Source organism: Apis florea, unplaced genomic scaffold, assembly GCF_048593485.1.
Source record: "Apis florea isolate Af1SG1 unplaced genomic scaffold, ASM4859348v1 contig_3158_pilon, whole genome shotgun sequence".
Classification (NCBI taxonomy): Eukaryota; Metazoa; Arthropoda; class Insecta; order Hymenoptera; family Apidae; genus Apis; species Apis florea.
The window spans coordinates 2144920-2158963 of NW_028256713.1; the positions used below are offsets into that span (position 1 = coordinate 2144920).

Below are 14044 nucleotides of genomic sequence, written 5' to 3' on the forward strand. Positions count from 1 at the left end.
AAAAAAAAAAGTAGCTTTAGAGTCTCGGCATCCTTAAAATTCATCTCGAGAGAGGAGAGACGATAAAAAGGTTAAGGTCCATCGAAGAGTTTACAAGTCGAACTCGAAGATAGTGGTTGAAATTTAAAACTGAATAATTTAAGATCGCATCGAATCTCGGTGCATTGATGTAACGCATAGTTTTAACAATTGGTATAAAGGAAATGGCGATTATGGGAAAGTTACTCGAGATTCTTTGGCCGATTCATTGAATCTTTCGAGATTTCGATTTTCCAAGCTCGAGGGGAATCTGGATCGAGTGGCTCGAAGTATATTGCGACAAGTTTCCACCGGTTGGATCTAGAATAGGAATAGAAAGCCTCTGGGAATTTGTAGAGAAGCTCGATGATCCCGAATGGAAACGATCGCGTGGTGATACTCGATAAAAAGAATTGAAATCTTTGGAATTCGAAAGAGAGATAATGGATGTTCGATTTTTATCAGCGTGAAAAAAAAACCTTGCTTAAATTGCGATATTTATGAGTGAATATCTAAGAATCTTTTTTTTTTTTTAAATGATTCAGATTTGACGATTTGTTTCCGATTTATTGGAACGTGATATTTGTTCGAGTTAAACGTATAACATAATATAGTTCGTATAAACGGATTATAAACTCCATTTAGCGAACAATTCCTATCATTATCGACGACTCTCCTGCAATATTCACGGATTTGCCTCGAGTAACTTAATTAGTGATCAACGTCGTTTGAGAGAGTGGAATATTGAATTTGTCTTATCACGACGCACGTTCCATTATACCTCCGCAATTTTAGTTTGCGGGGATTAGTCTCTCTGTAAGCTTTCGCAAGTTTGTTTTAAAACATAATTATGATAAACACAATTGTTATATTCGATAATTTTTCGAGAAACATAATTCTCTTAACTCGTGTAATAATTTTCCCGTGCAGACGCGATGAAAACTTAACAATACACATTCCATCGCAACATCCAACATCTATTGTTCCACTCACAATACATATCGATCACGTTCTAAATCCGGTAAAAAAATTATCCGCCAACTTTCCTCCTGATATCAACCAATACCAACCAACTCGTCTAAAATCACACGTGAATCCCCGCGTGAATCTTTCTCCACCATCCAATACTCATTGCTTCGATCATTCGTCAAAGTGTATATCAAACGTGCATTTCTTCCATTTTCACGATTTCTCTCTACGAATCAAATCCGTGCAACAATATCGGAACAAAGTCCACACATTCATCCGAGAAACCTCGGAGAATATCTCGGGCGACAGTTGCGCGAAACGCGAGGGAGGAGGAGACGCATAAACAAGCGAAGAACGGTTCAAGGTTTAATGAAACCGAGCACCCCTTTTAATCGGGCGCGCAGTAATTTTCAAGGTGGAAATCTTAACGAGGCTTTTGTCTGGTAGGCAGCCAAGATGGGTTTAGAAGGAAGGAAGAAAGGAAGGAAGGAGCAGGAAAAGCAGCATGCCGGTTCTCGAGGGCCTCGTAGCTCGACGCCAGGTGAACCACTCCCCCCTTCCTGGATCTGTCCCGCAACTCGTCGACTCGGTAACGCACGCTCAAACGGCCGCTTCTCGTGAATATTTAACAGGCTGCTAAGAGGATGAGCTTTCTTCAAGGGGCTCGTCCACGAGCGTGGAAACGGGACACCGCGGAAACGAACGGCCGCGCCCTTTTTTCTCTCTTTTTTTTTCAATCCTCCCTCCCCCTCTCGCGCTGCGAAATTATAACTCTCCACCTTTGCACGAGCGACTTAGTTTCTCTCTCTCTCTCTCTCTCTCTCTGTTTTGAGCGGAGAGTGTCACACTTTTCACCGTGGCGCACTCTCGTTCTCGTTTCGAACAACGCGCGCCATTCGGAAACATGGTTGTGTAAATTTTTTCCATTCGTTTTTCACTTCGATAAATGGAAAGTTGCACTTTTGTACTCTCGTTTAGAAAGCTTCGTGGCGCTTTAAACGATTCTTTTTTTTTAATAACCTCCTCGTGGAAGGAATTGTTTCCTATGCATATTTTTGAGGGGATGATGAAAGTTGAGATCATCTTTGGAAGGAATTTCTGTCTCGATAAATGATGTATTGGGAGGGAGGAAAAGAATTTCAAGCGATAAAATCTTTGATTCGAAACCTGTTCTCCACGAATTATCACTTTATTCGATTATATTTTACAATTAGATCCGTGCTTAATTAATTTTATGACACCGTCCGTATTTGTTTCTTCGACAAATCGGTTGTTCGGATCTGTTTATAGTTGGTTCGAAGCAAACGAACTGCGTTTTGGCGAAAGGAAACGCGCCTCTTCACGCTTCCAACGATTTTGCTGGAACCGTAATTCGCGCGGCAAAGAGAAAAAGGGAGTGGAAATTAATAATAAAAGAGCCGGTTGCGGTAAAGCCATTTTCGCGTCGTTTTAATGGAACCTCATGTTTTATAATGCTTCCACGGTTAACATGGACAATTTCTCAAATTTGCATTTCAAGGATGCACGCGCATCTGCTTTTTGCTCCGATTCTCGCTTCAACCATCACGAAATTCTATATCTTCGAGTGAAAATCCTTCTTACAGAGAGATCTCTGAATTTTCCATTTTCCAAGTGGCCTCGTTAAAAAGTTAAAAAAGTGTCGCACGCTTGTGAAGATTCGATCCAAATTTTTATCAGAAATTCCAATTTTTTAGAAACTTTTTATAAATTTGATTAATATTTGAATTCCATTTTCAATTTGTAATTTTTTAATTCAATTTTTCAAGAGAAATTAGATGATTATCTTCGATAATTTTCACATATTTATAAAGTTTATTTTATACAAGGAAATAAAATTGCAAATCAATAAACGTACAAAAAAGTAATCGTGTATGTACTTCGACACGTCAAAGAAAGGGCTTTAATTTGAATATCGAGAAGCTCTTAACCATTGTCAAATATCATCAAGGCGGGATGATTAAGCAAGGCAAATTTGCTTAAAAATTGAGTTGTTGCTCGATAATAATGAATATTCATCGGTGATAAAGCACGAGATATCTCGTGATCCATTTGTGCAAGCAATAACGTACACGGGATATCTTGTGATTTCGAGTGTTAACCATTCGACAAACGAAAAATTCATTTGTTTACACATTGTTCTTTCACCACTTCCAAATATTCTCGATACTTTCCACAATTTATTTCCATCGTTACAATTACTTTTCATTTTCGCCTTCGAGAAGAAGCAAAACTTAGACTTATTCGACAATTGATCGAGTCAGGTATAATTGACTTACAATTATCCTCAACAAGAAGAAGAAGAAAAATTTAGATGTGGAGAGTCATTCGATTATCGATCGGTTCAGATACAATTTATTTCTATTATTATGTTATTCATTAAGAAGATTTGAATAATCATTCAAAGAATAGATTAGAATAATCATTCGATAATTATTATTGGTCGAGATGATTACAATTTGTCCTTCCTCGTTCAGACGCAAGTTGAACAAAAAGTTTACGATAGATGAGCAATAAAGAAGAAAGATAAACGCGCAACAATGAGGTGTCTGATGCAACACCTCGACGAGAAAGCAAAACGCTTCGATGTGTATTTTGAATATTCATCGCACGTTTCGTGAACTGATTAAATGCAAATCGGATTAACCCTCCTTCCCCATCTCAGTCTGCCTCAGTTCTAGCTTCGAACCTGCTAATTTGAGACCTGCAATCCCATATTGAGGAATCTTTAGATCGAGGAGCCTTAAGATTCATTTTCCTCGTTATAATAATTTCGTTTTTTGTTATGAATGATAAAAAAATCTGTGAACATTTAACACCAATTCTTGATAATTCTGATTATTTTTGTAAACTGTTTTATATATTATAAGAAAAAATGTCAAATAAGAATTTGATTTCATTTCAATATCAAAGAAATTTAGAATAAAGTAATATTATATAATAAAATACTTTGAATGAAATTTAATTTTTGATATGAGAAAATTAATTTTTTTTTTTAATTATTTAAATCATTTAAGAATTTCCTTTTTCCAGTATATTTACTGCTGAGAGAAATTACAACCAAGGAATTTTAAACGTAGAATATAAAATATAAAGCTTAAAATATTTATTAAATATGTTAAAAAAAGGGCTATCTTAATCCATCTTAATTTCGAAAGAAATAATCCATATGCACGATCTTTCAATCTTCTTCCTCCTCGTTAATTTACATTCGAGTAAGTCGACGTACTTTCGAGTGTCGATCGAGTGCACCACCTGTCGTAACGCAATCCACCTACGGAACCAACAAACACGAATCATCCTACAATCGCGCAACGTAGACTTCCTTTAACAAATCAACCCTGTTAAAAGGTTAACAGGAATATAAAATTAAAATAAAATCGATTCCTAAGCAAGTTTAATAAATTTCTAGAAACACGAGAAATCTGTCAAGCCTTCTAACTACTTCAAAAAAAAGAAAATGGAAAATAATAATTTCCTGTGTCAAAATAAACTCAGATACAACTATTTGAAAAACTTTCAAACCATATATTATTTGGCAGCAAAAACAAAAATCGAAATAATTTTCGTCAGAAGAAATTCATCGACAGTCGAGGAAAACACTTCTTCTCCTCCAACTCTTCTCCTAACGAAGAAAAAATGGCGACCGTTTGCGGAAGAGCATCGCGGCAAAGAAGCGCGAAAAACCTGTAAATCAACTCGTTTCACGATCTCCGATCCCTCTAATGAAATTCCCCGGAGGACACGTTTCCCATAATGTTGAACGCGTGTCACGTGCCGAGGACGCGAGCTAAATTCCGCGGCGGAAGGAAGACGAATCCCCTCGCGAAATAACGCGGTGGCCCGTCATGAAAATTAAGTCGTCGAACCGATGAGAGTGTTCGCCGCCCCTCCCGGTTGGAAGACCAGACGAGGACGAACGAGAGCTCAATTGGACGAGTTTGGAAGGAAAAATTGCGCGTCGAACGATCGATTGGCTTTTTGATCGGAGCTGGAGATAACTGGTCTGGCTTTAGGATTTAATTGGAGGTAATTGGAAAATTGGGCGATTTCGAAATGATTTAATCGTCGTTGGAACATCGAAGGTTCGCACGAGGTGTGATTTTTGGGATTTTTCGATCAGATTGCGATCAAGTGTGGATACGAGATATCTTGCGGATTCGGAACACGTGCGAGAGATACGTGTTTTGGTGGCCTTGATCGGGTGTGATTATGATTTAGGTAATTGGTAACTTTGAATCATTGCGACATTGATTTTGTGTAAATTTCGTACGCAAATCTTTTTTCGATCATTTTTATTCGTACTTTTCCAAGTAATTTTCCATCCAGATGTTTTTCAAGTGAAAGAAAAAGTGACTTATCGTTTAAAATTCTAGATTAACCTTAGAAAAATCAGGGGGAAAAGTTTAGGAAACTCGAACGAAAACATTATTTTTCTTCTAAAATTTCCAAAAAATTATGTATCCTTTCAAATTAATTCGCGCGACAAAATCGAATATATTTCCTCCTATTTTCTTTTTCCTTTTACTTACTGCAACAACTCGATCTTTTCAGAATTAAATTTCAATACCTTCGAGATAATAATTTAATTCAATAATAACGATCCACATGCTACAAAGAATACGACAATAAACCCACTTCAACTTCGTTCAACATCATCACACAATTTTCGAACTTTCCCTCGCACTTTTTTCAACACTCCTTTCTAGAAACCGTTTCATCAGTTTTAGGGGAACACGATGAACTCGAGCTTCCATTAGTTATACACGGAGAAAAGTGGATTCTCGTTCGGTTGCCAAATCGTTCTCACGCTTCTTTCCCATTTCTCGTGAAATAAAATAGAAATAAAAGAAGAGAAAGAGAGAGAAAGAGAGAGAAAGAAGATCAGTCGGACGGACGTCGATCAGAAACGAGGGGGTGGATCGATAAGGGTGGACGGAAGGGTGGGTGGAAGAGAGCACGCAAAGCTACGACGTTCACTCGTTCGTTCGTTGAAAACGCGCGAAACGCTGCGCGCACAATTAAACTTGGAATCCCGTTTGCGGCAATCCGACGCGTTTAACCAGTCACTCCGATTCGAAATTACGACGGGGAATTGGACGGTAGATTTGCCGCGGCCGATGGAATACTAATCGGGCAACGAGTGACGCGCCATCGTAATTTCTAACCTCGCTTCCTCCCTTTGACAATTTGTCGTTACGACCTCTGACCTGCGCTTGCCAGCATTTCGCGAAATTGCCACCACGGCAGCCGTTCCATTGCTTTATTGGATATTTATTGGATTTCAGCCGGTTTCAAATCTCGTTTTGTTCCAATATCGAATCGTTTGCAGACGAATTAGTCATAATTCGCCGCTTCGTTAAGATCGTTATCGCGTATGCAGGACACATTTCATTCAATGGACGTTACAGTATTCCTGAAATTTTTTGAAAAAATATGCGTAGCGAGTAGTGCAAAGTGTGATTCCAATTGTAGATAACTCCAGAGCACCACTTGGTTTGATGCAGCAATTCGAAGGATAATATTTATTTATGTTTGACTTTTTTTAAAATATCGCTTCATAAATTCCTAAGCTCTTTAAATATAATCTTATAAAGTGTAGAATAATATACTATCAAATAATTAAGTTTTTATCTGAAATAAGACCGTGATCGAACTATTCTCGGCGTTAGTCCGAGTTTGACATTCGTGGCGATAGAAATATTATTTTCAAAGTTTCTGAGTAAGCGTGGAACTGTAATGAAATTAGTTCAAGTGGAGATGAGTTTGATTTTTCGTTATTAAATAACGAAATGATTCATTAAGAAATTGACGATAGAGAGAAAGAAAATAGTAATGAAAATTGAGATGCTGTAAGAGAAGGTGAAAAAATAAGAATAATAGACTGTGAATGTGAGAACAAATTATTGGGATATTAGTTCAAGATGAATTTTTTGTTATTAAATAATGAAATTCTATTCATTAAGAAATTGACAATAGAGAGAAGGAAAAATATGTGACAAAAATAGAGATGTAGTATAAGAAGATGAAAAATAAGAATAAATGACAATAAATGAGAATATGTTATTGGGATTGTAAGATTTGTAACGATATTTTATCACGATATTTGCCCTGACAAACCGAAAATGCTTCTTACTAATTACTTTATTATTAAAATCGTCACATAACAATATAGATTTTTAATATTCAATTTAATATTCAATAAATTATCTTTCTTTATATATAAAGATAAATAAAATATTAAAATATAAAAGTTTTATGCGTTAATTTGTGCGTGAAATCATTTTAAAAAAAGGTTAATACGCTCTCTCCCGAATTCTAAAATCGTAATCCTTCTAAAAAAAAAAAAGAAAAAATCTAAGAAAAGAATCATGTTTGTTCTACAATCATTGACACCGATCGACTAATGGGATAATTAACAAACGGGTGTTGTCCATTCCATCGACGCTAGCCAGAATCGCGTGAAAACGATGATCGACGCGCGTCGGATAAACGATAAACCGGCAATATTGCCGATCGATTTGCCGGGAAGGGAAGGAAATTCGTCTCGCGTGGCTGCCAACAACGAAACGACGCGGAAAACAAAATGTAAATTGCTTTCCTTTTCGACCTGGCCGGCGTTTGACGCGCGATTTATCGACCGTGTACGCGGAACATCGGTGGATCTGCAACTTTTCTCATACTATCCACGCGTCTATCCCATCCACGATAAATCAAGCTTCTTCCACGGGACTACACCGCGTCATTCAATGTCGACGAGCAATAAGTAACGTCATACAGAAAGGTTGCCACGCTTCGATAAGGGCTCGGCTGAGAAAGGCAAAGGCGATCATGATGTATCGTCGTGTGTCGAATATTTTTCACGCGGTGCTGGAAAAAAATTCCCTCGAGGTCTGCGTTGGATTTTCTCTCTTTCTTTCTTCTTTTTATTCGAATTTCTGAACGGAGTTAATAAAATGTCACTTCAAATTTTGACGACACGTGGAAATCTAATTAATCGTAAACGACGTAAGTTTAAGGAAAGAATTTTTTCCCGTTGAAAATTAAATATTTAATTCTTTTTTTTTTTTCTTTTTTTTTTTAGATAGGTGGTCTCTATATTTCATTGTTGCGTCTTCGAAAAAAGTTTGCAAGTCAATGAAACAACGTATTTTTCTAAAGATGTATAAAAATCGGCGATTGTCAACGCCGAGGATCAACGCTACAATTTCCAAAGTGTTTTCCAGGGAAGAGAGTATTTTTGACATAACGTCTATCGATAAAAAAATTTAATATTTCCTGGCAATTAAACCTTCGTTAATTAATAAATTTATTACGTCGTTTAATGTACATTAAATTTAATTGATCTATTTTCGATATATACATCATAGCTTAATACCGCATACGTCATTCGATCTTGTGACTCATTTATCATCGATATTCAGGTCACTAGGAAGGACCAATTAAAAGTACTTATACGTTGCAACGTGAGTGAACAGCAAAAATAGGATCGTTACGCTCGACGAGCATCGACGAGGATAAATTAAAAATTGAAACGAGGGAAGGGGAAGGAAAACTTAACTTTTATCTCATCGAGTTTCTCCGTCTGTCGGTCGAATTTTCACATCAAATATTCAAATTTACCAGAAGGGAAATTGAATTTCAAACGCGAGCGCTTCTCCCTTCTTCGTTATTTTTAAAATCTTTGCGCCACTTTTCCACGTTTGCCTAGATCTGTGTAGGTTCTTTTGGTTGGACAGTTGGAATCCCGAAATTTTAATTAAAAAGCCGAGTGTTCGAGCGTCTTTTCGACTCTGGATAAAAAGTGACGCGTCGTAAACTCACGGGAACGCTAGATTTCAAAAGATTGAAAAATCCTGTGTTCCCTTTCGTCTGGATTTTCTAAATTTAATCGTCGTTTGTAGACAAAGTAAATTTTCGTTCGAGAACAACAATGCAAAAGTATCGAAAAAAAAACTTTGATTATTTCGTAATAAATATCGAACAAATTCTTGATAAATAAGAAAATTTTTACTTTTGCCAAGTTTGTAGAATTAACGACTATCTCGATTATCTTTGCTTCTCAAACACAATTCTCACAGACAGAGATTACTCGATTGTTTTGCACGCGAAACTTGCCATAAACCAATGAAACACGTGTCTCGTTCAAACTCCAACACTCTTTCAACTTTCCTAAACACCCCATCCATCCATTCTCCCCTAACTCCTCAAAAATTCATTTGCACTGAATCTCTGCGAAAAAAAAAGTTTGCTAGGTTAGCCACGAGAAAAACATTGAACATTTCTTTTTTTTTTTTCTTTATATATTTACAACTTCTATCTTCTATATGCACAAATAACGCGTTGTATCGAATTTCTTTTATTAGAAATACCAATATATATCTAACGTTCAAAATTCATTCATAAACTTATATTTGAAAAGATAGAAATTTTGATTCTCAACGAAATCGCAACACTTGTTCGAAGAACAAAAATCAATCATCGCCTCTACGTATATCTCGCGATTACTCGCCGCGTAACTCGATTGCGGCCGAGTGGGAGGCGATCAGTCGACGATGAATTTTCCATTGCGCAAAGACCCGGTGCAATTAAAAGTCGGCGCGAAAATTGATTACGCAGCCACATCCTCTCCCAACGGGACGTAAGACGAGAGGTAGAAGGAAACAGTGTTGCGGCAACAGCATCGGCGCGCACGTTCGCCTATCCCGGCATGACGCAAATTTTCGTTGCGGCGGAAACCTCGATTTTTCCGCGAAACTCGCACGCATCGAAGAGAATTTGGCACCGTTTCACTCCCTTGGCGCAATGAAACTGTACCATGCGACGTTGGAGAACACCCTCTGCGCCACGTACGGCTGGCGACGATCGTTGAAGACGATTGGACCAAGATTCGAGTCTCGATAATTACTCGAAAGATATATATCTTCTTAATTATTTGAGCACGGTGGATTAGTAATTTTCCATTTTCTCTGTCGAGTGCCTTGTGCGTTAATATTCGATAATTTTAACGTTGGAGAAATGAATGAAACTTGAGGTTTGGTAATTTTTGAAAGATACATATTTTTTTTAACTAGAGCATGGATTATTAATTGCAGATTTTTCATTTGTCGAGCTTTGTGTGCTTTTTGATAATATTAGGGATTCGTCCGTGTGATTTCTGATTTTATATTTATGACATTTACTCGAATTTGTAATAAAGTTTGGAAATGATAATTTGTATAAATAACGTGGCACGCGTCTAATGTAATGCGACAAATTTAGAAGTAGCGTAGCATTCGAATATTAATGCGTTAATGTATTTCACATTATCTCCGATCTATTTCGAAATTTATTTGTATAAACGTGTTTCAGTTTCCTGTATTACAGCATACAAACTTTCTCTACAAGCGTGCGAGTAAAAAATGATGAATTTAAAATTACACTTTTATTCCAACTTGCAACGTTCCTGATATTACGTAAACAGTTAATTTACAGATATTTTCTTTCTAAAATATAAATTGATCGTTTCGTTCAATGACTCGAGGAATCACTGTTTCGATCTGGATTAGAATTAGGCCAGTCGATGACCCATAAACACCTACGGCATTAATACCGATAAACTCATTAGGATCGGTGCGACTGGATGTCCGGTTCGACTAATGATGGAGATTCAAGGCATGCTTCACGGTTGCGGTTGCACACTTCGGATATCGAGTCGAATCAGCGTGAAGAGCGAGACGCAGAGATTAATTGAAGCCAGAAAGGAAAAAAGGGGATAGGGAGATAAAGCAATCTTTAAAAGAAAAGTTCTACAGAGAAAGTTGAATAGAATATAGAGTTATCGATAGGATTGAATTGTCGATAACGAAGGTTGAAGAAATATTTAAATAATTTTCTTTTTCTCGACGAAAAAAAAAGAACGTCTAACTTTTACTTGATACGATCTAATAAATTACAATAAGCTTTCCTTCCTTCTTACGTGTAACGCCCTGGACACTTTCACTTCCTAAGTTATGATATTACGTGCAACGAAATTACGAGAAATTGTAAGTATATCAAGTACGAAAATGAAATACTTTTCTGAAACGTTTAAAAAGATTTACGACAAGATTTACAACATCGAGATGTATTAAAATATTCGAAAGGGGTGCTTCAGATATATCACTCTGAATATTCTTCTATTTGTATGCCCTAAACTAAAATCAGAGAAAACGATCCAAAGCACTCCGATGAAATATAGATTTTTGAAACATGTTTAAAATATTCATTAGAGATGCTTCAGATGAAATATTCTTTTCTTTGTGTTTTAAATTAAATTCAACCAATCCTTACCTCTCTAAATCAAAATCTGAGAAAACGATCTCGACGAAACAAATATTTTTTGACACATTTACAACATCGAGATGTATTGAAATATTCGAAAGATTTTAGATATATGCACTCTGAATATTTTTCTCTTTTTGTGCCGCCTAAATTAAAAACGATCCAAAGCACCCCGATGAAATAAATATTTTTTGACACATTTAAAGGGATGCTTCAGATATATGCACTCTGAATATTCGTCTGTTTATATGCCCCCTAAACTAAAATCAGAGGAAACGATCCAAAGCACCCCGAAGAAATAAATATTTTTCGACACGTTTAAAAAGATTTACAACAAGATTTACAACATCGAGATGTATTAAAATATTCGAAAGGGATGCTTCAGATATATCACTCTGAATATTTTTACTCTTTGTGTGCCTAAAGTAAAATCAGAGAAAAGGATCCAAAGCACCCCCAACATGAAACGCACATCCACAACATCCACATTGATTCGCGAGGGAACTCACCCTGGGAATAAATCGGGAACTCGCCGTCGCTGTGGCTGTGGGTGAGCATCCCCGTGGAGTAGAACTGCCACAGGGCCCTCTTCCGGCTCTCCTCGGACGTGCCAGCGAGGACCTCGTCGTCGTCGGCGTGGTCCAGGAGGCTCAACACCTCGGACAGCGACAGGTTGATTTCGTCGGCGCGGCGTGCGGCACGGCGGGCAAAACCGTATCGTTCGTAGGCGCGGCACCCGATCTCGTCCCCGGCCTCCACTTTTCCCGCGATCACGCTCGCCTCACCGATGCTACCCCGGCATCGCGTGAAACTCGCGTGTCCACCGAGCACTGGTATCCGATTCACCTCGAACGAGAGTCGAACGCACCACCTGACGATACAACTTTCGCCGGCCCGATCATCCACTTTCCCTTTCCGCGCACCAACGATCTCTTCTTCCCTTCTTTCCTTCCCCCCTTTTCTTCCCTCTCCTTTCTATCCTTGTCGACTGGAGGTAAAACAGGGATCGATTAAGGAACGTGGGGGAGATGCTCTTCTCCACTTCCCACCGGTTGGGAAGAGAGGTCGAGACATCGATTTTTGCCACGATCTCAGCGGCTTTCGATGGTGCTGAGTCGATTCTTTTTTTTTTTTTCTTCTTCTTCTTTTTCTTTGGAGGAAAAACACACGTTTATGCGTTTACGTACGCTTGGACCGTGGATTCTGGTGGTTGGTGAACGAGCGAGCGTTTAGTTTTATGATTGTTAAGTGTAATTGTATGCGTGTGTAATTAATTTCGAGTAATTTAATTAGTAATGAAAGGTTGAATAGAATGGAAATGATTATTATACCGGTTATCGTGGCAATGGAATTAGAAATAAAAAATGAGGAAGTAGAATTCCAGTGTCAATCGTGGTATAATAATCATCGGGACGAGCGAGAGTTATCCGAAGAGCGAAACCCAGGGAAATGTTTTCGCAAAGAGAAATATAGGATCTCGATATCGTCGCTCGTTTCCAATTCGTTTGGTCGTTGGCGATAGAGCAGAGCGGCGTTAATAAAACGTTTATACGTGGAATGTCGGTATCTGCAATCTCTGTAATTCGATAAGCAGTTACTTTATGTAAGCCGTTTTAATCGGTCGTGAAACAAGGTATATATACGCGTATACGCGATTCCACCGTTAAAAATTGCCAGGGAAGCAATTTCGTGTACACACAGTCGAATTTTGTTGGCACGAGCGCGGCCAAAGTTTCCGCGAAAAGTTTCCGCCAACGGAACGAACAATCTGTACTCCTCCTAGGGGTCATAGTTCCTATTCCATTAGGACGTTCGAAAATTGAAATTAATCCCGCAAAAAAATTACGAATTTATTCAAATTATCATTTTTATTTATACATTTATTTATTTCGTTATTAGAGTTATACATTTCGCGACAAAATTATTGTATTTGACGCGCTCGCATTCGGGACGAAAGTGCAACTGTTTTTTATCGTATCGCGATCTAAAAAAGAAGCAAGGAGTAATTATCTCCCTAATTATCTCTCTTGCTTGTCGGAGAAACGGGAGAGATGTCGAGCAGAGTAGAAAAATTAAAGCGTGAAAATGTTTTGTTTCAAAATTTGCTTAACCTCGATGCAATGTTAAAAATACACGATACCGAAAGTTTTATACGCATAATTGAATAATGGGCAACACGCAGACGCGAGAAAAATAAATTAATATAACGCGATATCGCTACTTTTGCGATCCTGTTTCATTCGAATTATCCGAGGATAATTACGTTTCAGATCGTAGCCGATTACTTCTTCCGTTAGACGTCGGAAAATAAATTATATCAATTTATAATTTATTCGGTGTCAAGCTCTTCTTTTCGAATTTACTTAAAAGCGAGCTCGCTATCAAATTGAAATTAGTATTACCGAAGAATATTTTTATCGAGACCTCGTTAAAAAACCACGTTAATAATTTAATCAATTTTCTATATCATGCGCTGTAACCTGGTTTATATATACTTTCGTATTATTTTACTATTCTATATAATAGAATAAATCTCTTTGTTCTAACAAAAACAAAAAGGTCACAGTTTGAATCCAACCCACGCTATCTACACCAATCCATTTCTACCAATTTTTATCTCTTCGCTTACAAATTAATTGTATTTCATATTTTTCCGAATCGAATCGAATAACACTACGTCCAATTCTTTTTTCATTTTACTAAAATTCGTCGAAACTGCAGCCACGAGTTCTCCCAA

At 37.5% G+C, this 14044-nt stretch overlaps 1 protein-coding gene across 1 annotated transcript in view; it reads right to left on the reverse strand.

The window, feature by feature from the left end:
* The window catches only part of LOC100871677 (phosphatase and actin regulator 2), a 310790-nt gene that overhangs the window by 287057 nt on the left and 9689 nt on the right, over positions 1 to 14044 (reverse strand). The window lies entirely within an intron of this gene.